The 21,434-nt window shown below is 46.7% G+C and overlaps 1 long non-coding RNA gene across 1 annotated transcript in view; it reads right to left on the reverse strand.

The window, feature by feature from the left end:
• Nucleotides 1–14,343, reverse strand: part of LOC129386007 (uncharacterized) — a 39,831-nt gene extending 25,488 nt beyond the window's left edge. Inside the window, exon 1 of the long non-coding RNA XR_008613476.1 lies at nucleotides 14,202–14,343. This is a non-coding gene — a long non-coding RNA (uncharacterized lncRNA). The remainder of the gene's footprint in view (nucleotides 1–14,201) is intronic.
• Nucleotides 14,344–21,434: the final 7,091 nt, after the last annotated feature.

Below are 21,434 nucleotides of genomic sequence, written 5' to 3' on the forward strand. Positions count from 1 at the left end.
CCTTGAGGTAAATAGGAAGCTATGTCATGTACTGAGTTAATCCATGTCTCCAATGGACATGGGTCACAGCTCTTATGTGGAACCTAAGATGCTCACGGGTGAATGCACCTGGATTAAGCAGGCTGTAGAAGCTCACAGGGCATGTCTTCCGGTTGCAAACGTATCAATTAAAGGTCCTTTCAGCACACTTGAGAGGGAAGCTGTCCTATCACCTCAGCTTCCTCCACAGTACCCTTACCTGTTCTCAAGTAGGTCGGATCAGATTCTGCACGAGAAAGGGTTAATGTTGAGAGAGGCTAGCATGATGGCACTAACGAGATTGAAAGCTTGTGAGTTAGCTAAATGAGGTGGATGTCTGTTCGGAACCTCGGAAAGCGGAAATCGAGAATGCCGCCGCTTTGGAACTGCAGGGGATTGAATCTGCACACACAGAGATCTCGGTAGTGGCAGCAGCCGAGTTATCAGAAGTGCAGTCGCCAGATTTCTTTGTAGTGCCTACCTCGGAAGGCCTACAGCAGCTGTTGGAGATAGATAGTTCAGCCTTGAAGTCCGAGCAAAACAAGGACCCAAGCCTGCGAAACATCTGAGGCAACCTAAACAAAGGTGTGGCATGGAAAAACTAATTTTTATGAGGCAGCCTGCTGTACCGGAAGTATGTAGATTGCAGGGGTGTCACATCTGGCCAACTGGTGCTTATCAATAGGCTCTTTTGCACTTGTCGCGCGAAAGCTCTTGTTCTGGTAACTTAAATGTCAAGAGAACTAAGGATAGACTATTACAGGAGTATTATTGGCCAGGTTGTTTCCGTGATGCAGAGAAATTTGCAAAGACTTGGGACACATGCCAGCACGTGGGAAAACCAGGTGAAAAGACGAGAGAGCCAATCAAGCTAGGGCCGATCATCACCGAGCCCTTTCAACAGCTTGTAGCCGACACAGTAGGCCCACTTCCAGTAACAACCTCGAGATACCATCATATTTTGACAGCAATTAGCCCCACTGCTAAGTTCTCCAAAGCGATCCCACTTAAAGAACTTAGTTCGGTGGAAATAGTTAAAGTGCTCCTCTTGATATTCACGCGAGCTGGTTTTCCCGCCAAAGTGCAGTCCGACCAAGGCACTGTGTTTACTAGTGCCCAAACTACGACCTTTCTAGAACGATGTGGGGCAAGGCACATTCATAGCTCAGTGTACCTACTATCTGCAGTCCAATTCCGTAGAGATGCTACACTCTATTACAAAGCGTGTGTAAAGGGTGTTATGCTTCGAAAGGAAGATGAACTGGGAACCGTGCTTGTCTGCTACCATGTTTGTGTTGAGGACTGCACCACATGAAGCAACTGGTTTTTCGCCAGCAGAGCTCCTATACTATAGCCACTCGCTGTGATCACCACTGCGCATGCTCTGCAAATCATGGGAAGGATATGGGGAAGATTTAGTTGTGGTCGAGTACATACTTAAGCTACTAGAACGCTTAAGCAAAGTGCAGAAGTTGTCAGAAGAGGCCATGTCTAAAGCCCAGCATCGGTCCAAGGTGCATTACAACCGGACAGCCAGGACCCGTCGAGTTGAAGTTAGCACTAAGGTAATAATTCTGCCACCATCGCACAAAAACAAGCTCGAGGTGCAGTGGGAAGGTCCCGCAAATGTGGTTCAGAAACTGTCTGACGCAAACTACGTTATAAGCTGGCCTGGAAAGTGGAAGATACAACAGGTTTATCACTGTAATCAGCTCAAGCCTTACAGAGAATGGGAAGCAGTTGTATGCATGATGGTAAACGTTCCCAAAGAGATTCCGGTAGAGCTTCCGGTGCTCGTGTCAGTCACTAACGGAGAGGCTGGGGAAAAGCTAATTATGGAACTAGTCTCTAAAATGCAACTGGAGCCTCAACGATGGAGCCGATGGAGCCGATGGAGTTACAGGAAATCCCACAGGAGTTCCAGGACTTATTTGTAGGTAGGCCAGGAAGGACAACTGGGCTGTCCAACGGGCCTGCGACGCAGCGGAGAGGCTCGACCTCTCTGTCCCGACGTGGGAGCGGCCCGCTGCGCACTACTGCACGCCCTAAAGGACCCTAATAAAGTTTTTCATCCATCCATCCAGGAAGGACATCAGTTCTTACACACAATATCAAGCTCACTCCAGAGCTGGTATGTTCAAAGGCTTATCAAGTGTCACTGCGCCAACGTGACATTATGGATGTGGAGGTGGGAAAAATGTTGAATCTAGGTGTGATCGAGCACTGTGAGAGTGTTTACACCTTGCCTTTGACCTTAGTTGAGGTGCTGGGTAAAAAACGGCACCCTTGCGTAGATTACCACAGGTGAAACACAATCACTAAAGATCAGATTTATCCTATACCAAAGATCTAAGAGCACAGCGAGAAAGTTAGTAGCACTTGATTCATTTCTCCCTGGATCTAGTTCAAGGCTACTGGAAGGTTCCACTCACAGAATGGGCTAGCAGATATTCCACCTTTATATCTCCATTGAGAACATTCCACCCTAAGATCCTAAGCTTCAGTTTGAAGAATGCACCGTACTATTTTTTAAGCCTTATGGATAAAATGTTGCGAGGACAGGAAGAGTTCGCCTTGCTTTACTTACATGATGTCACAATATATTCTGCACCCTGGTCAGAGTGTATGCAACACTGAGGGCAGCATTGGCCCACTTGCGTGAAGCAGGCTTAACCGTCAAGGCACCAAAACGCCAAGTGGCAGAAGCGGAAGTGATCTATTTCGATCATGTAATCGGACTGGGCCATGGCTATTCATCTAAGCTAAAGGTGGCTGCAACATGAGATTTCCTGCAGCCGCGTACAGACTGGCATCCAATATTTCTTAGGGGTCGCCGGGTGCTACCAGTGGTAAATCCCTAGGTATTCTGAACTATTTAGCGCTCTAGCTGATGCTCTCCAAAAAACTGAGCCACAGAGTGTCCTCTGGGATGAAAAAAAGAAATCCTGTTTCAACGCCCTGAAGAGCGCAGTGATGAGTCAGCCCATTCTAAGATTGGTGGACTACACAAGGGGATTTGCGGTTCAATGTGTTCTGAGCGAGCGAGGCATGGGTATCGTACTATGCCAAAAGGGAGAGAGCGAAGAGGAACACCCCATCCTTTACACAAGTTGGAAACTCACTAGTTGAGAACAGGCATACAGCGCTACTGAGAAAGAATGCGCATGTCTCATATGCGCCGTTCAAAAACTGTCTTGCTATCTTGTGGGCTCGAGGTTTGTCATCGAAACGAATCATTGTCCTCAAATGGTTGCAGACGTCTTCCAAAAATGGCTGTCTCCTGCACTGGAGTCTTGCTTCACAGCAATATTCTTTTGAGATACGCTATAAAAAGGGGACTCTCAATGACGCCGATAGCTTGAGTCGAAGCCCCTAGAATAAGAACCAGCCTCAAACGTTTCCCACAACTCTGGTTCTTTCTTCCTGACGTAGAATTGGAAGGGTCGACCTTATATTGTTTCACGCAAGTGGGTTGAGCCATGTCTTTGTCAAGCATGTAACCAGTTCATGTATGTATCTAGTGCTGCTGTAAGTCCAGTAAGACTGTCACTTTTGAGTGAGGAAGTGTGGTGGAGCTCAGCAAGAATTTGTCTCGTGCTTGTTGACTGAGTGGCTGAGTTTTGGTGTAGTTCTGTCAAGGTGTGCTATAAACGAGAAACTGCTGCAGACCCTCCTGAGGCATCTAGACCTGGACCTAGACGTTGGCAACATAGGAAAACGGCTACAGTGCTTCGTGCTACATAGAGCTGTGCAACAACCGACGACAACTACAAGCACCAACCAGCGTCATCCCTCTGGCCAGCGGATGTTGTCCCCTGCCCATCAGGATCTGCAGCGGCAGGGCAGTCTGTTATGGTTCACTATGTGCGGCGATGAATGGAATGGATGCCAAGCGCCTGAGACTCTGTGTGCGCAATCGTCACACTCATCAACATGAAAACACTTGTCCATCAGGTGTGTGCGATGGGATTATTCACCAGTGCAAATCCTACTCTCCTTTGTCCTACATTCACCCTGTCTATGGCAGGGAGTGGTTGCTCTCTGAATTCCTGCATGTGGGTTGACCCGATGTGACCTACGGCTCCGCACAGCTACACCAGTGAGTGGGTTTTCGCCGTATTCTTCTGTGTGGCCTGACCAGTGTGCTGACAAAGCCCTCTACCAGGGAGCAAGCAAGAATGAGGTTGCCCGAATGGTGTAGGGCATAAGAAGGCCAGCAAGACACCACGGACACATCTTCTCTGTGCGTGTGTGCAGGAGACGCACGCTGAACATTTTTGTACTTTTTTTCTTGGAGCGCACCGCTCACCCATATTGATGTATTAACTTCTGTTATTTGTTTTTACATTATCTGGTCTTCCCTGCCAAACCCTCTCCGATGGTCAATCTGGTTCGAGCTCCAAGCAGACACTGTTGCCGAAACCCCATCTCCACAACAACGGTAACCAGCTCGTGACAACTGGTGGCAGGCATAACAATAGCGTCATGTTTTAAGATCATGTTTAAAGGTCTTTGATAGGATATCGCACAAGTTCATGGTAAAACTATGAAACCTTCTAAACAATGACAAGGTATTACAGTGGCTTGACTCTTATCTTTTAGACAGACCACAGCATGTTAAAATAGGTGCGCCTAAGCCATCCTTGCTGCCAGTCTTATCTGAAGTCCCACTGAGCTCAGTTCTTGAACCATTCCTTGATATATATCTAAAAGGCCCCTTACCAGGCCCCGTTGCGAAGGTTGGTTATGCACCAGAAGCTGTAAAGTGCCATCTCAGAAGCATTTTACCGAAGAATTTTTTCAGATCGGTTCATTATTGGAGGAGACAGAAAAAAATTAATGGCCCTGTTATCATGCAGTCAGGAGGCGAGTATCACTGTTGACAGAGACACTCGCTCCCTCTGCCTCTAGTAGCGTTCCCAAGCGGTGCTCCTTCCTTGTCTTCTCCCATACCAGAGCCGAGGGACATACTGCAGCGTAAGCTCTACGTCCTTTCTTGTGCCTTCCACTTTGGATGACTAGTCATGGCAAGTGAGGAAACACGCACATCAATGAAGAATGTGTGACTATGGTTGGGAGCGTGCTGCCTCGAGAGTGAAGGAGTGTGGTGTTTGCTTTTAAATTTCAGCTGCAGCATGCATAATGCTTTGCAGGCATGACTGCCGGCATGTCATGTATGCACTACACTTGTTTGCTACAGATGGCAACACCTGGTAAGAGGCCCTTTAAATGACCTGTCACTCAATTCCCCTGCCATTTCTTTACAGATAAGTGTGTTTTGTATCACAGCACTAAATCCAAAAACGACCAGGTTATTCTTAATAACTACTCAACTGCAGTGTTTGACTGGTGTCACACTTGAGACAAGAATATTAATATTTTAAAATGCCCACACTTCACTATGACACGAAAGAAACAATTATTTCATTTCAAATATCAGATAAACAACAAGAAAATCACACCAGCTAGTTAAATCAAGTATCTAGACGTATACAGCAGTTCAAATTCAAGTTAGAGTGCTCAGCTGTATGCAAAAAATTGTAGCTGCTAAAGCACCAACTGTAGCACTGCATGAGTAAAACAAAATTGGTTGCCTACACATTCCTTGTATGTCCGGCTCTTGAATATACTGACGCTGTTTATGACCCATATCTAAAAAGTTACATCCATTGTACAGAAATGGTGCAAGGCCCTACAATTTATCTAATACACCTATGGTAGACATGATGATGATGATATGTGGTGTTTAATGGTGCATGGGCCAGGTATGGACAAAGAGCACCACAACAAATGGTAATCTTAACGATGTATTGTTAATGGCATGGACAGTGAATTCATCATGGTAGAAGTGACATGGCTGTAAAAGGGCCTAAAAACTGTCACTGTAAATGGCATAAAATATCATCATCATCAGCCTATATTATGTCCACTGTAGGGCAAAGGCCTCTCCCTGCGATCTCCAATTGCCCCTGTCCTGCGCCAGCAGATTCCAACTGGCACCGGCAAATTTCCTAATTTCATCGTACCACCTAGTCCTGTCGTCCTCTAATGCGCTTCCCTTCTCTTGGTACCCATTCTGCCACCCTAATGGGCCAACGGTTATCTACGCATTACATGACCTGCCCAGTGCCATTTTTTTCTCTTCATGTCAATTAGAATGTCATCCATACCCGTTTGCTCTCCAATCCAAACCGCTCTCTTTGTCTCGCAAAGTTATGCCTAGCATTCTTTGTTCCATTGCTCTTTGCGCAGTCCTTAACTTGTTCTCAAGCTTCTTTGTCAGTCTCCAAGTCTTTGCCCCATATGTCATCACCGGTAAAATGCACTGATTGTATACCTTCCTTTTCAATGATAACGGTAAGCTTCCAGTCAGGAGCTCACGATATCTGCCGTGTGCGACCCAACCCATTTTTATTCTTCTGTGAATTCCCTTCTCATGGTCAGGGTTCCCTGTGATTAGTTGACCTAGGTAAACGTACTCCTTCACAGACTCTAGAAGCTGATTGGCGATCGTGAATTCTTGTTCCCTTGCCCGGTTATTCATCATTATCTTTGTTCTTCCACATATTAATCTTAAGCCCCACTCTTACACTCTCTCTGTTAAGGTCCTCAATCATTTGTTGTAACTCGTCCGCAGTGTTGCTGAATAGAAGAATGTCATCGGCAAACCGAAGGTTGCTGAGGTATTCACCGTCGATCCTTACTCTTAAGCCTGCCCAGTTTAATAGCTTGAATATTTCTTCCAAACACGCAGTGAATAGCATTGGAGCGATTGTCTCTCCTTGTCTGACTACTTTCTTTATAGGTATCTTCCTACTTGTGTAGAATTAAGGTGGCTGTGGAATCTCTGCAGATATTTTCCAAGGTATTTACGTAAGCAGCCTGTACTCCTTGATTACGCAACGCCTCTATGACTGTTGGTATCTCTACTGAATCAAATGCTTTTTCATAATCTATCAAAGCCATATAGAGAGGCTTATTGTACTCTGTGGATTTCTTGATAACCTGATTAATGACATGGATGTGATCCATTGTAGAGAATCCCTTCTTGAAGCCCGCCTGTTCCCTTGGTTGACTAAAGTCCAGTATTGCCCTTATCCTATTGAAGATTATTTTGGTAAATATTTTATATAATACTGGGAGTAAGCTAATGGACCTGTAATTTTTCAGTTCTTTAATGTCTCCCTTTCTGTGGATTACTATAATGTTTGCATTCTTCCAGTTTTCTGGGACCCTTGCAGTTGACAGACATTTCGTATAGAGAGCCGCCAGTTTTTCAAGCATTATGTCTCCTCCATCTTTGATTAAATAGAGTGTTATTCCATCTTCTCCTGCCGCTTTTCCCCGTTTAATGTCTTGCAAGGGCCTTCTGACCTCATCCCTAGTTATAGGAGGAGTTTCTGTATCCTGTTCGTTATCGTTCAGAATGGAAAAAAAAAACATTTAAATTATGGGGTTTTACGTGCCAAAACCACTTTCTGATTATGAGGCACGCCGTAGTGTGGGACTCCGGAAATTTCGACCACCTGGGGTTCTTTAACGTGCACATAAATCTAAGTACACGGGTGTTTTCGCATTTCGCCCCCATTGAAATGTGGCCGCCGTGGCCGGGATTCGATCCCGTGACCTCGTGCTCAGCAGCCCAACACCATAGCCACTGAGCAACCACGGCGGGTGTTCAGAATGGAGTTCTCCTGAGTACTCTGGGTACTGTACAGGTCAGTATAGAATTCTTATGCTGCATTTATTATACCTTCGAGATTGCTGATAATATTACCCTGCTTATCTTTCAGTGCACACATCTTGGTTTGTCCTATGCCAAGTTTCTTTCTCACTGATTTCAGGCTGCGTCCACTGTTTACGGCTTCCTCAGTCTTTCTCACGTTATAATTTCGAATATCACTTATTTTCACCTTGTTGATCAGTTTTGACAGTTCCACGAATCCCATCTTATCTCTTGAGTTGGACACTTTCATTCTTTGTCATTTCTTTATTAGGTCCTTTGTGACTTGGGAGAGCTTGCCTACTGGTTGTCTTGGCGCCTTGCCTCCCACTTCAGTTGCTGCCTCTGAAGCCAGCCTCATTACGGTTTCATTCAATAGCTCTATGTCATCATCATCATCTCTGTTCTAAGGCTGCAAATTTGTTTGCAGGTACCAGCCTAAATTTGTTTGCTTTTACCCTTACTGCCTCTAAGTTGACCTGTTTCTTCTTGACCAATTTTACTCTTTCTCTCTTCCAATTGAGGTGAATCCTAGCCCTCACTAACCTATGATCACAGCACTTTACCCTACCTAACACTTCTACATCCTGCGCTATGCTGGGATTGGCATAAAGTATGAAATCTATTTCATTCCTTGTTTCACCATTAGGGCTTTTCCAGGTCCACTTTCTGTCGCTACGCTTCCCGAAAAACGTGTTCCTTATTCTCAGCTTATTCCTTTCTGCGAATTCTACCAGCACCTCTCCTCCAGCGTTTCTAGAATCAACCCCATAGTTGCCAATTGCCTGTTCACCCGCTCGGTTTTCCCCCACTTTTGCATTGAAGTCACCCATTACTACTGTATTGGAGTTCACACTTTTCTCATCATTAATTCAACATCTTCATAAAACAGATCTACTTCCTCATCATCGTGACTGGATGTTGGAGCGCAGGCTTCTTCTACCTTTAATCTATACTTCTTAAGTTTTATTACGACTATGGCTACCCTCTCATTAATGCTGTAGAATTCGTCAATGTTGCCCGCTATGTCCGTATGGATTAAGAATCCTACTCTGTATTGCTTCTTATCAGGGAGACCTCTGTAGCAGAGGACATGGCTGTTATTCAGCCACGTATAAGCCTCACCAGTTCTTCTAATCTCACTAAGGCTGATGATATCCCAAACAATGTCTGATAGTTCCTCAAAGAGTCCTGCTAGGCTAGCCTCCCTCAACTGAGTTCGGCAATTAAAGGTTGGCAGGGTCAATTTCCATTGGCAGCCTGTCCGGACCCAGATATTTTTAGCACCCTCTGCTGCATTACAGGTCTGACTGCCGCCTCGGACAGGTGCTCCGCAGCTGCTGGGGACTGAGGGCCGTGAGTTAATCGTAGATATCATTGGGGAGGTTGTGGCTGAATGCTGCACCAGGGAGGCCAATTCCTGTTCTGGTGAGGGAGTGTCTTTGTTCAAGCTTAGTAGGCCTTCCTAATTTGGTTGTACCTGGATTAGTATAGCCCCACTCGCTCTCGGCATCTTTCACCGGTGTCAGGTGCCACTCCAAGCCTGCAGATCTAATGCACTGGAGGATGTCATACGCAGATACACTATAAAATGTATAGGTACTAAAATAATGACACTAATTAGTTAGGGACGTGGATGATGACAATTGTGTTTTGGTAAAAACATACGACAATGAAACAACAGTGACAGTAGAGCTTCAAGAGGGCCCTCGAATACAATGGCTGTTAATCATGTGTTAGAGTTACCTGGCCAAATTATTTTCAGGGTGTCGGTTTCGGCTAAGAAATCTAAAACTATTATCAGTTTAAAAAGCGGTTCATCACTCATAAAAAAATGCAGGGTGAAGAGGTATATTCTCCTGATATGTAGAAGGGAAATACTTTTTTTCTTTCTATTGCCATTGAGGCTGTCAACAAGAACTTCATTCTGGCAAATGAGAAAGCTCAGAAGGTAAAACGCAAAGCCATTTCTTTGTTGGAAAATATGGGCCTCACCAAGATTGTGAAAAATGTAAAACAATGTAAGGTACTTGCTCTAGAGGTTTTTTTCACTGCAAAAACGCACAAACAGGATGTGCCTTTCCGTACAATAGTCAGTGAAAACAACTGTTGGCAGGTTTTGGTTAGCCGCTTTTTGCAAAAACAATTGAAGCATTTAACTATTGACGATCCTTATGCCATAAAGGATTCTTTCGATGTTGTTTCCTTTCTGGAAGACAACCATTCAGTAGCTGACATTTTTTCTGTTGACGTCGAAGATCTTTACTATTCAATACCGCATGATGAGCTATTTCGCAGTGTGATGACGTGCATCGAAGAAAGTGGCGAGGTAGATTTTCGCAATGTGACCGGGTTGTCTTCGGAAAGTTTCATGTCCCTTCTTGAATTTTATTTAAGTGCAACTTTTATCCGGTTCGAAAACAACCTTTTTATCCAGAAAAATGGTGTGTGTATTGGTTCATGTGTGGCGCCTGCTCTTTGTAATATCTTTTTATCGTTTGTCGACCGCGCTCTTAAGAGTGCCTTAAACAATGACTCAGTTCAAATTTTTAGATATGTTGACGATTTTCTTGTTGTGATGAAACAGACTAACAATGACTGCTCCGTGACGGTAGCTGATATTTTAACTCTGTTCAATGACAACGGCAAAGGATTAACTTTCACACATGAGCTATCTAGGGACGGAAAACTCCAGTTTTTAGATTTGCAGCTTTCCTTACAAACAGGCCACGCCTGTTGGATGTATTCGCCACGTGCACGTAAGGAACTTTTACCTTACGCGTCTGCGCACTCAAAGACTGTGAAACGCGCCATTGCTTTGATGTGTTTAGAATCTTCCTTAATGAAATCTTGTCATCACTCTGCGAAAATGAGTTTCATTGCTCAGTTAAATAGGCTGCAGGCTGCTGGTTACCCAAGTGTGGTGGTGACGTCAGTCTCGGAGGTATTGCTTCAGAAACTGAAAGGGAAGCGGCACAAAAGTAACCGCATCATACAAAAGAAGAGGCCTGAAGTTGTGCCGTATTGCCACAGAGTGGCTCACAATCTAAAGAATGTCGCCACTAGATATCAAATTCCGGTAGTGTTTTCCGCTCCTCAGAAACTGTCAATGTTGTGCAGCCGTATTTCTAAAACAAGTAAAAAACCTGATTGTGAAAAGAACCACGTGAAGTTTGTAGATTGCAGAGTCGGTGTGGTTTATAAGATTCCCTTGTCATGTGGCAAAGTGTATGTAGGGCAGTCAGGCCGCTGTGTTAACGAGCGCCTTAGAGAACATGAGCGATCCATACCAACAGGCACAGGTTCCCATTTGGCTCAGCATTGTAAAACATGCAAGTGCAAACCCATGTTTCGTGATACCACGATTTTGAAAAAGAGCTGTGACACCACCGCCCGAGAGTTATCGGAAGCTTTTTTCATTCAGTCATTGGGGTCACAGTGCATTAGTGTGCCTTCCTTAACCTTGTACAGCGCTGAATTTGGTTTTTTGGATTCTGTCGCATGAGTGCGCTCTTGGGATCGGATGTTGGTGGCTCCACCGCATGGTGCTCACTGCGCATGTTCCTCTGGTTTGAGCGGTCTATAAAGGAGTGACGCAATAAAATGATGTCAGTTGAGAGTAGCGCCTTGTCCTGTCGTCTTTCTTGTCTCTGTCGTTTTGCGCTAAACAAAGTATTCATGAATCAACTTTCCATTGAGGAACATGTGCAGGACATGCAGTTTGTTTTTTAAAGTTTAGAACGATGGGGAAGTGATCACTTCCATAAAGGTTATTAATGACATCCCACTCTAGATATGGCACAATTGTACTGGATGCTACGCTTAGGTCTATGGAAGAAAATGTTTTGTGTGTAGAACTGTAAAATGTTGGCCTTTTCTTGTTTAGCAAGCAGGAACTTGAAGAGAATAGGATGTTTTCTATAAGCCGTCCTTTCACATCACAGCGAGAGCCGCGCCACAGTGTACTAGGCGTGTTTAGATCACCGACGACTATGTAAGGGTGATGGGTGATGATTATCATCAATAAAGGTTTGAAATGTTCTAGAGAGTTGATAAGTTGGGGATATGTATACAGATGTGATGGTAACTAGTTTACTGAATAGCACTGCTTCGATAGCAACTGCCTCAACAGGAGTTCAGAGTTGCAGTTGCCGACAAGCAATGCCTCTGTCGACTATTATTGCTACCCCGCCAGATGATGCAACAGCATCGCCTCGGTCTTTCCAGAAAATAGCATATTGCCTGAGAAAGCTTGTACAGATTTAAGATATGTCTCTTGAACACACAGCACCTTTGGATTGTATTTGTGTAAGAGTTCTTTAATATCATCAAGGTTGTGGATCAGACCTCTCATGCTCCAGTGTAATATTTGTGCATCCATATTGTTTGTGTTTATGTGCTGTGTGTTAAGAAGAGCCAGTTGGCTTATGGAGCCTTTCCAGGCCCCGTGATCTGGGCTTTGTCTTTCTTGGAGGGTCACGAGAAGCGCGCCGCTCCAGATGCGCTGAATGTGCCGCCTGGCTTGTGGTTGTGTCCATCGACTCCTGGGAGCCGCTGGACTTCTGCTCACTAGGGCGGGGTGTTCTCAAGGTAGGCCTTGCCTCGAAAAGCAGAGCCTTGGAGGCCACCAAACCAGAGGTAGATGGGCCCTCCTTTAGAGACGGCACAGCAGCACTCGCTGCTGTCGCCTGGGGGCACTGCTATGGCCACACTCTTTGTGGGCCGATGCCCCAGTCATCATCATCATTTATTGACCCTTAAACACCCTGTTGGGGTATTACATAAGGGGGGAGCATACATAAGAAAAAGAAACATACAAACAATCATGACTGAAGTAAGAAACAATAACATTCAGAAGGGTAAAGAAGCTGTAATAAAATGAATGTCAAACACAAAAAGTAACAAAAGCATTAAAGAAAAGTGCGATGTAGTAAAAATAAGTCAAATCCATTAAGCATCAATACTCAGAAAGTTCGTTAGTATGTTTTGAAACTTGGTAGGGTTACGTTCGATTACTACGCAGTCCGGTAAACTATTCAATTCTGCAATAGCTACCTGCAAGAAAGAGCTGTTGAAGGATTTAGTAGAGCCGTGAAGATGTCGAATACTGAGGTTGTTTGAGAGACGGCATGAAGTACGGTTGAGTGGCAAAAGAAGTGTGTCGCGTAAATGCGGGAAATTGTAATAGAGCTTTTGAAAGAGGCATAAGCGTGAGATTTTTCGGCGATGTGCTAGTGATTGGATGTGAAGGGATGATTAGATGTTTCTAACACTTAGCCGATAGTCGTGCTGGGATGTAATAAACCGGGCTGCACGATTTTGGAAGGCTTCCAGTAGCTCAACAAGGTACGCTTGACGGGGATTCCATATTACAGACGCGAATTCCAGTTTAGTACGGATAAATGTTTCATATGCTAGTTGACGGATCACAGGGGGTGATGATTATAGTGACCGACTTATGAATCCCAGGGATCGATTAGTGGCAGTAACCAGATTTTGGATATGTTCTGACCATGCAAGCTTGCTAGTGAAGGTGATACCTGTTATGTATCTCCTGGCGCCCCCTACAAATCCGACAGTTTTAATAAAGGCTAGGCCAGTCGTGGCCGCCAGAGTTGTTCTCAATAATGGAGTCTGTCACTCGCGGCTTCGTGCCGTCGCATCTAAAATCCCAACGCAACCAACCCAAACAACATAACATGGTGTCAGAAGTGTAAGCAGATTGTCCCCGCAATGCCTGAAATCAACAAAATGGCCAACGTTTTCATCCAGCCCCCGGCTCACTTCGAACCTGGTGACACTCCTCAGACCGCATGGAAAGAATGGCGGGAAGCATTCACCATGTATGAACTGGCTTGTGAGTACAACACTAAGCATAAATCAGCGCGGAAGGCACGGAGGAAGGAAACTGAGGAGAGGCCCTGACGTCACTCTTTGTGAAGCTAAAGTGAAGCCGGAAGTTGAAGTTGTTCATGGCATTGCTCCGCCTATCGGACCAGCTCTCCTCTCTTGTTTACATCTCTTACAAAACCACGCCGCGCTGCGCGCAACCGTACTGCTTGGCCGCGCGCGGTCCTCAGCAATACTAAACAATCGTTGGCACGTTAGCATGATTCCACCAAAGAGGGCAAAATTTCCCGTGGATATTCCTTCGTCCGTTGCCGTTGCCATGGCGTGGTACATTGCGTACAGCGTTGCACGCGCATTCATTTCACGAACTTTAGTTCCTCCTGTCCCACCTGGCCACAGCAACATCCGGCAGAGCACGGTCCAGATAACGCAGCGCAACAAAACACGGAAACTAACGCAAACCTGCCCGCACGGCGCCTTTGCCACGGTACGAAACCTACGGAGCAACACGTGTGCGCGCACAGACCAATAACAAAGCCGCCATTGTGGCCCGAAAGGCGTGGCCGCTACAGCAAAGAAATAAAAAATCAGCAAAAAAAGGAGAACCTACTACGTCATTTCCTCCACACTTTTCTCCTAGCGTGCGGAGGGAGTAGGGCCTCTCCTCAGTTTCCTTCCTCCATGGCGGAAGGCATTGTTGCTTCTTGTACTTGGCCCGCATGCTCGTCGCATCGCACAGACGTTCCCTCCAGACCCTGCCGCCAGAAACGAAGATGCAGATCCAGTGAAATACATACTTGACAAGTTTTACGAGTTATATCGCCCTTACAAGAATGTCATACAAGCAGCGGCAGTGTTCAACTCGATGGCACAAAAGCCAGGTCAGTCAATTGACGATTTTGTTACTGACCTTCGACGACAGACACAGAAATGAGTCTTTGGTGACAAGTGCGACAGACTCATCGGCGACCGCGTGGTGGTTGGAATCCTCGATGGAGCTCTCCGCGAACGGCTTTTTCGGGAGCGCGACCTCACTCTGGAAAAAATCGTCTCAGCGTGCAAGGCAGCGGAAATATCAAAGAAACATGTGCAAGAGATCGTAACCAGGGATCAGCAGCCAGAAGTGAATGCCGTTCACACGTATAATCGGAAACCCACGAAGACAACTGGTCGTCCGCTAGGTATCAACAAGCCTCAGCAGCCTCATCACTCGTCTCAAAGGTCTAATCGTAAATGTTCTCGCTGCGGAACCTCGCACCCTCCACAACAGTGCCCAGCTTTTGGCAAAAACTGTTACAACTGCGACAAACTTGGCCATTTCGCGCACCTGTGCAAGCAGCCACGTCGGTAGACAGCAGCGCAACGACCGCGAGTCAGACTGCTTCATGAGCATCCACAACAAGACTCACAGGAGGAATTATACTTGGGCTTCTGTACTACGTGCAGTGTCAATGCTGACGCAACAGACTGGAGCAAAAGTGTCAGTGTTAATGGACACGAGGTGACATTCAAGTTAGACACCAGTTCGGACGTCAACATAATTCCAGAACATATGTTCAAGCAGTGGCCGTGCAGACCAGCAACCAAACCAACCACAGCTAAAGTGACTACGTACAGTGGCCACCAGCTTCCAATAGACAGTGAATGTGAACTGTCTTGTGCGGTAAACAACAAGGAGTGCCGTCTGAAATTCCTGCTGGTGAAGGAGCCACTCAAGCCGATACTAGGGGCCGCTGCATGCACAACTCTGCACTTGCTTTCCCGTGTGAAGAGCCTTCAAGCAACGACAAAGTCCACTGACACAGTGTTGCAAGAACAGTTTCAGAAAGTACTGAATGATTTCCCTGACATATTTGTAGGAATCGGCCAGCTTCCGGGACATTATAGCATCCAGCTGCGTGAAGGTGCAGTGCCGACAGTTTGTGCTCCTCGCAGAGTACCTAGTGCACTCGAGGATAAGGTCAAAGCAGAGGTGAAGCGCATGGAGAACAATGGTGTAATCACGCGAGAGTCAGAACATAGTGAATGGGTCCATCCCATAGCGGTGATAACCAAAAAAGACGGAACTGTTCATTTGTGCCTTGATCCACGGAACCTCAATGCAGCACTAAAAAGGCAACACAACCGCATACCAGTACCAGAAGAGCTTTTTGCAAGCCTGAATGGCTCAACAGTCTTCTCTGTCCTTGATGCCAAGAGTGCTTTCTGGCAACTGACTTTGGATCAACCAAGTTCACGGCTTTGCACATTCGCAACACCATGAGGCCGTTACCGTTTTCTTCGAGTACCGTTTGGGCTTGCGACAGCCCCCGAGCTGTTCCAACAGGCCATTGACAAGGTATTTGAAGGACAGGCCGTTGTGAAGCTGTATTTTGATGACATACTGGTTGCCTCAAGGACTCCAGAAGAACACAAAGTCCATCTCAGAACTGTTCTGACCATAGCTAGACAAAACAACCTGAAGCTTAACAAATCAAAACTGAAGTTAGGACTTTCAGCCATTAAATATCTGGGTCACCAGCTCTCCTCAGATGGGCTATCTCCAGACCCTGACAAGGTAGATCAATTGAGGCCATGTCACTTCCATCAAACAAGTCAGAACTGCAAGGATTCTTAGGAATGGTGACATATCTCACGAAGTTCATCCCTAATTTTTCGGCAACTACCAGTCCTCTGCGTGAGCTTCTCAAGGCAGATGCAGCGTGGCACTGGACAAGCCAGCACACAGAGACTTTCAAGCTCATCAAACAGAAGCTCACAACAGCACCTGTGTTGCATTATTTTGACCCATCCAAGCCGATCACAATTTCAACAGATGCCAGCTCATACAGCCTGGGATTAGTTCTCTTGCAGGAAGGCAGACCAATCGCATATGCTCCTGCAGCCCTTACACCTCCCCAACAACGTTATGCTCAAATAGAGAAAGAACTTCTAGCTGTGGTGTTCGCATGTGAGCGGTTCCACTATTACACTTTTGGACGCTCTGTAACAGTGGAAACAGACCACAAACCTCTTGTTGGACTGCAGACAAAGGATCTAACAAAAATGTGACCAAGACTGCAAAGACTTTTGCTCCGGCTACAGTGCTATAGCACTAAACTAGTGTATGTACCGGGGAAACAGCTAACTGGGGCTGATGCCTTGTCAAGATCCCCAAACCCCGAATCGAAGATGGAAACTGCAGACAGTGATCTAGGACTGTTGGTGTCCAGTCTGGTTCTGGAGTGGGCATGTGAGCAGCGTTGCAGCGACAATGACTAACAGACCGCCTTTGTTTGCCATCCAGGTGCTGCTTCCACTTGTGGCGCACAGCATCTACAGTATCTGCCATCCTGCTCGTGACAGTGCTTCTTTGCACCAAGTGACGCAGTTTGCCTCCTGTCAATTGCCTCCGTTCGTTCATCAGGCGGCGCCCTCAAGATTTGTGAACAGTCCTTTCCACTCCAGAGATGCGGCATGGTCATCGACAGCAAGTTCAACGCCAGTATTTAAGCGCTGCTATCCGTGGGACCGCCGGTTCAGTGGGCACGTGAGCAGCGTCGCAGCGACAATGACTAACAGACCGCCTTTGTTTGCCATCCAGGTGCTGCTTCCACTTGTGGCGCACAGCATCTACAGTATCTGCCATCCTGCTCGTGACAGTGCTTCTTTGCACCAAGTGACGCAGTTTGCCTCCTGTCAATTGCCTCCGTTCGTTCATCAGGCGGCGCCCTCAAGATTTGTGAACAGTCCTTTCCACTCCAGAGATGCGGCATGGTCATCGACAGCAAATTCAACGCCAGTATTTAAGCGCTGGTATCTGTGGGACCGCTTCAGTGGGCACGTGAGCAGCGTCGCAGCGACAATGACTAACAGACCGCCTTTGTTTGCCATCCAGGTGCTGCTTCCACTTGTGGCGCACAGCATCTACAGTATCTGCCATCCTGCTCGTGACAGTGCTTCTTTGCACCAAGTGACGCAGTTTGCCTCCTGTCAATTGCCTCCGTTCGTTCATCAGGCGGCGCCCTCAAGATTTGTGAACAGTCCTTTCCACTCCAGAGATGCGGCATGGTCATCGACAGCAAGTTCAACGCCAGTATTTAAGCGCTGGTATCCGTGGGACCGCTTCAGTGGGCACGTGAGCAGCGTCGCAGCGACAATGACTAACAGACCGCCTTTGTTTGCCATTCAGGTGCTGCTTCCACTTGTGGCGCACAGCATCTACAGTATCTGCCATCCTGCTCGTGACAGTGCTTCTTTGCACCAAGTGACGCAGTTTGCCTCCTGTCAATTGCCTCCGTTCGTTCATCAGGCGGCGCCCTCAAGATTTGTGAACAGTCCTTTCCACTCCAGAGATGCGGCATGGTCATCGACAGCAAGTTCAACGCCAGTATTTAAGCGCTGCTATCCGTGGGACCGCCGGTTCAGTGGGCACGTGAGCAGCGTCGCAGCGACAATGACTAACAGACCGCCTTTGTTTGCCATCCAGGTGCTGCTTCCACTTGTGGCGCACAGCATCTACAGTATCTGCCACCCTGCTCGTGACAGTGCTTCTTTGCACCAAGTGACGCAGTTTGCCTCCTGTCAATTGCCTCCGTTCGTTCATCAGGCGGCGCCCTCAAGATTTGTGAACAGTCCTTTCCACTCCAGAGATGCGGCATGGTCATCAACAGCAAGTTCAACGCCAGTATTTAAGCGCTGCTATCCGTGGGACCGCTTCAGTGGGCACGTGAGCAGCGTCGCAGCGACAATGACTAACAGACCGCCTTTGTTTGCCATCCAGGTGCTGCTTCCACTTGTGGCGCACAGCATCTACAGTATCTGCCATCCTGCTCGTGACAGTGCTTCTTTGCACCAAGTGACGCAGTTTGCCTCCTGTCAATTGCCTCCGTTCGTTCATCAGGCGGCGCCCTCAAGATTTGTGAACAGTCCTTTCCACTCCAGAGATGCAGCATGGTCATCGACAGCAAGTTCAACGCCAGTATTTAAGCGCTGCTATCCATGGGACCGCCGGTTCAGTGGGCACGTGAGCAGCGTCGCAGCGACAATGACTAACAGACCGCCTTTGTTTGCCATCCAGGTGCTGCTTCCACTTGTGGCGCACAGCATCTACAGTATCTGCCATCCTGCTCGTGACAGTGCTTCTTTGCACCAAGTGACGCAGTTTGCCTCCTGTCAATTGCCTCCGTTCGTTCATCAGGCGGCGCCCTCAAGATTTGTGAACAGTCCTTTCCACTCCAGAGATGCGGCATGGTCATCGACAGCAAGTTCAACGCCAGTATTTAAGCGCTGCTATCCGTGGGACCGCCGGTTCAGTGGGCACAAGAGCAGCGTCGCAGCGACAATGACTAACAGACCGCCTTTGTTTGCCATCCAGGTGCTGCTTCCACTTGTGGCGCACAGCATCTACAGTATCTGCCATCCTGCTCATGACAGTGCTTCTTTGCACCAAGTGACACAGTTTGCCTCCTGTCAATTGCCTCCGTTCGTTCATCAGGCGGCGCCCTCAAGATTTGTGAACAGTCCTTTCCACTCCAGAGATGCGGCATGGTCATCGACAGCAAGTTCAACGCCAGTATTTAAGCGCTGGTATCCGTGGGACCGCTTCAGTGGGCACGTGAGCAGCGTCGCAGCGACAATGACTAACAGACCGCCTTTGCCATCCAGGTGCTGCTTCCACTTGTGGCGCACAGCATCTACAGTATCTGCCATCCTGCTCATGACAGTGCTTCTTTGCACCAAGTGACGCAGTGTGCCTCCTGTCAATTGCCTCCGTTCGTTCATCAGGCGGCGCCCTCAAGATTTGTGAACAGTCCTTTCCACTCCAGAGATGCGGCATGGTCATCGACAGCAAGTTCAACGCCAGTATTTAAGCGCTGCTATCCGTGGGACCGCCGGTTCAGTGGGCACGTGAGCAGCGTCGCAGCGACAATAACTAACAGACGCCTTTGTTTGCCATCCAGGTGCGTAACCACATTCCTTTGAATGCTAAGAAAAGTGACAATCGATGCTTACTGCTGCTCCAGTGCCCACGGGTGTTTTTGAGCGTGTTGACTGAATGCTTCAACAGCTGTCTTCTCTTGCTATTGTCGGGAGATGTGGAAGTAAATCCAGGTCCTTCTCACACGTGTACCAAAATTATCGGCGGTGCTTCGAGCACAGACACCTCGAGCGAGGAAAGCAACAGTGCTGCTGTCATATTAACACAATCGGAGCAAAACATGGAAATACTTCGTATCTTGAAGGAATTGCAGGCACAGTCAGTCGCGCTTTCAGCAAGTAACGGAGATATAAAGAAAACCATGGAAGAACTACAGAGCGGACAGCAGAGTATTAATTCAGCTCTCACAAATATGAATTCCAGGCTTACGACAGTTGAACACTCACTTGAAGCAATTGACAAAGTAAAGCAGGACCTCGAATGCACTGCTCTTCATATTCGCAAACAAAATCAACTGCTGCAGGCACGAATTCATGAATTGGAAGACCAGAGTCGTAGAAATAATTTAATTTTTCATGGTATCGCCGATAAGAATGCCCATGAAACATCGGATGAAACGGAACAAAAACTTCTAAATGTCCTGTCAAAATACGTTGACCCCGAACTCTCGCCGAATGACATAGATAGGGCTCATCGATTAGGGCGGTATTCTGATTCTGGATGCCGTCCGGTGATTGTGAAGTTCAACAACTTCAAAACCAGAGAAAGAATTCTGAAGTGTAAAAAAGACATAAAAGAAGAAGACATTCAAGTGACAGAAGATTACTTGTTTGCCACACGCCAAGCACGCAAAAAACTTATTGGCTTCGCCAAATCACTGCCCGGCTTCCCATCTTTTAAGCTAAAATACAATAAGTTGGTCGTAAACGACAGATCCTACATGTATGACCCTGTAAACGATAAAACATTTGAGATTACCGCAGAACACATCAAGCCGGTAACCCAGCGCACGCCTTCGCCTCTCCCCGCTGCATCTAGCTCTTGTAAATCTGCCTAACGGTTACCGAGGGGCAGTGACCGTTGTTTAAGCGCACCTCAAACATCAGTTTTATTTACTAATATCCGAAGTGTCATCAAAAGACTTACTGAACTCTCCTCTGCCATAAGTGCGTGTTCCGCTGACATCGTCGTCCTAACTGAAACTTGGCTACACGAATACATATGTGATTCTGAGATATTTGATTCATCAAATCAGTTCCACTTCTGTCATTGTGACAGGAAAGATTGGCAAGGTGGTGGCGTACTAATAGCAGTCAGTAAAAAAATAGAGTCATATTCTCTTCACATAACGTCAAGCATCGAAATTATATGGGTATCTCTTCAACTAGGCTACCGCAGAATAATCCTAGGCGCATGCTACCGACCGCCTAATGCCTCTCCTACATTTGTTGCAGACCTTCACAATACCATTAATGTCATAGTAACGCGTCACCCCTCATCATCTATCTTTCTATTGGGTGATTTTAACTTTCCGGGCATCAATTAGTCCTCGGTGCAACCATCCTCCTCTTCGGCACTATGCAAGGAATTCACTCATTTATGCTCACTGTTCAATCTTACCCAAATTGTTACTCAGCCTACAAGAATTACTGAAGTTACAACAAGTACATTAGACCTCGTACTAACAACATGCCCAGAACTGTGTTTGGAAATAACCTACATGCCCCAGTTAAGCGAGCATTCTTTGCTAAATTTTTCTGTAAACATTCAGATCTGCTAGTCACACTCTGCTAGTCAAAATCTGCTAGTCACACTAAAATAATATGCATGTATCATCGCGCAGACTTCAACAAAGTTAATAATGAACTAGGCTTTTTCCTGGCCACCTTCTTCGACAAATTCGACTCGTGATCGGTGAACACA

This window comes from Dermacentor andersoni, chromosome 7 (assembly GCF_023375885.2).
Source record: "Dermacentor andersoni chromosome 7, qqDerAnde1_hic_scaffold, whole genome shotgun sequence".
Taxonomy (NCBI): Eukaryota; Metazoa; Arthropoda; class Arachnida; order Ixodida; family Ixodidae; genus Dermacentor; species Dermacentor andersoni.